The sequence below is a fragment of the Malurus melanocephalus genome, unplaced genomic scaffold (assembly GCF_030028575.1).
Source record: "Malurus melanocephalus ecotype Western Australia unplaced genomic scaffold, MMel_1.1 scaffold_21, whole genome shotgun sequence".
NCBI lineage: Eukaryota > Metazoa > Chordata > Aves > Passeriformes > Maluridae > Malurus > Malurus melanocephalus.
In genome coordinates this window covers 3,192,084-3,195,078 of record NW_026623253.1, presented here as the reverse complement: position 1 = coordinate 3,195,078, position 2,995 = coordinate 3,192,084, and positions in this window count along the sequence as shown.

Below are 2,995 nucleotides of genomic sequence, written 5' to 3'. Positions count from 1 at the left end.
AAACCAAGCTTTTTCAGATATGTGTCTACTATGAGCTTCCAGTTTCTCTCAGAAAGAAACTTGCTAAGAAATTCCCTGGAATCTGGGCCCCAGAGAGGGTGATGGGGGAGAGAGGAGGAGGGTAAAGGGGTATAAGGTGCTCACACCAAAGCCATGTGACCAATGCAAAGGTAGTCAGGAAAAAAAGCAGATTTTTATAATAAATAAACCATCCAAGCTGCATTAGTGTTCCAGATATGTACTCAACAAGACCCTCTCCCAACCACAAACCAGCAAGAATGGGACATGAAAACTCATTCAGACAGCTAATGGCACAGTCTCTTGGAACTGTGGAGAGAGGATTTTCCACTGATTTAAGGCCCACCTTTCTTTGTGTTTCCTAGATATCTGCGAGGACCACGCCCCCCACCCCACCACAAAACCCTTGGGGAGGAGRGGATACATCGGAGACGAGCCCGGTGATATCCCCCCTTTAGCCAAAAAAGCTTCCTGATAAATTGTACCTTTGCACAGGCRTGGAAGTAAGCAGGGACTTTCAGAGTCAGGAGCAAACGCTACAGCTGCCATTTTCCCTGTCCTCTTACTTCACTCAAGGCAAGTCCCAGGGACTTGCATTCCTTTGGTAGAAACTACAGACCGTGCTGTGGCCTCCAGACCAGCACAGTAGGTACCAGCATCTCCTCTTCTACTTTTTYGCCACCTCCCTGAAGCTCACCCAGCTGTACCTGCTGCTGCTCTGAAGCTATTACTGTGGGCCACTGCCGTTTTTGCAGTATTATTCACAGCCTAGAAGTCTCCTGCACAGCCTGAAGATGTAGAGATGCATCAAAAATGCTTAGATTCATCCATATTGGGGGGAAAAAGGTGGGACCTGYTGGATTAACAATCCTCTGACATTGCCATTCTATTTACACATCAAATTTAAAAAAAATTAAAATCAAGTTAAGAGTCTGCCCCAAGGATAACACAAATTACCAACCAAAAACAAAAAAAAAAAGATTAAAAACAAGCAGCAACTTTTATATAAAATTAATAAAAACAAAAGACAAATGAAAAAGAAATTGTCAGTAGCATCTATCGCCTCTCTGCATCTGAACTGCACTTATACAAACTAGACCATTAGTACAGCAGCTTGCTAGAAATTGACTTTGGTTCAAGCTTAGTTTTAAAAAAATAAAACATAAAAAAATCAAAAACACATAAGAAACGGTGGACGGACATTTGTTAGTTTCCCTGCTTGCAGTTCACTAGTTTTGAAGTTTTAGGGGAAATTGGTTTAAACGTCAGTAAAACAGGAAGGTGGAGAGTTAGAGATGAACARAGCAAAACCTTGGTGGTGGGGGGAGAGATAAGGGGTTCTGCCACTTGAGTGCAAACACAAATCCCACATGCTCAGGTCACAAACCAAAGCATGTGTAGAGTTAAAAGTCGCTGCCTTCAGGATCTTGGATGAGAGCTCCAGGATCCCTCTGAATCATCAACAAAATGAACACAGCTGCATCAGCTCATTATTTCAGGACACTCTGGTGACAAAAGAAAAGTGGGTGGGTGGGAAAGGGACTCTTCTAATACCCTCACTAGCTAAAAGTAATTTAGTTTTATACACATGGCAGAAACGTTTAAATCCATCAGGAATGCAAAGTTCAACGTGAACTGCATTGCAGTGATCCAGTCTTCTCTTTTTAAAAATCTTTTTTTTTTTGGTTCAGATACTAGATTGTATATTTAAGAATATACAGATCTAACTTCTGTACAGTTCATTACTCTTCCTCATCCACAAAAATATCCTTTGCTCCACGGATCAGAATCAACCTTGAAAAGAGAATTACAATGCCAGGCCGGCCCCGAGACGCCGGCCAGGGGTGCTGATCGCCACTCTCACTCCGCAAGCAGCCCCGCAGCTCAGAGAGTACTTGAGATCAGCCCAGGCTGTGCAAAGCCCCACAGTGGCTCTGTTGTGCTGGCACTAACGATGGCACCTTCTGTTCCCATATTCCTGGCTTCTGTGTTCTGCAGTCAGAAGCACTGTTTTTAGCAGGAAGTTCTTCTACAGTGTTGGAAGCATCAGAAAAGGAATATTGCTATGAATAGGGAGAATGTGACCTTCTGAAATCTGGTACCGACTCACCCAGAGGGTATCTAGGACTGTAAATGCTGCTTTCCACGCTGCCAATTAGCCTGGGTAATGATGTTTTCTAAGTATTTGTGTGTGCTCTTGCACAGCAAAACAAAATCGCTGGAACAGAAGAGCCATCAGTATTGCCACACAAGCCACACTCGGGAGGTCACATCCCACTCTCTGAAGTAAAAGGAACCAAGCACATGAAGCTAACAGCAGAATTTGGCCATTTTGTCTAMATAATTGAGAGAAGGAGAAAGGCAGTTTGGAGCTAATTCCTATCTCTGCTCAAAAAGCAGAGACCGGCCTGCAAGTTTGCACACAATGATCTCTGCTGCTGCACTGAGCTTCCTGCACAAATGATGAACAGAAATTCTTCTGATCCCTACAAGCAGGCATTAGACAAATCCAAGGATGAGGAAACTGTTCAGAACCTTCCCAGAAGATTAGGACAGAAAGTCTATTTGTGCTCCATTCTTCCTCTCCACCCCCCCGCCCTCCCCCCGTGGTGTGGGAGCTCGCTGAAAATAATCCAGGAGCAGAAGACAAACGCGTCCAAACTATATATATAAAAATAATAATAATAATAATCATAATAATAATAATAGAGATACACCAGTAATACAGGCCTGCCTAAATTGTACCAGTTAAGAAAGGAACCCCCAACATGATTGATACGATTATAAACACCTTGTATGACATAATGGCCTGTACAACAGACCTATAAAATGATAATTAAAAAAGAAAGATATTTAGACCAAATAAACCAAGAAATCCCCTTCCTATGTTTGAACTGATAACCCACCTTAACTTGTCATTGTGACTGCTGGAAATGATAAGTAGTCCTTTCACTTTTTTTGTGTTTTTGTGGTTTTT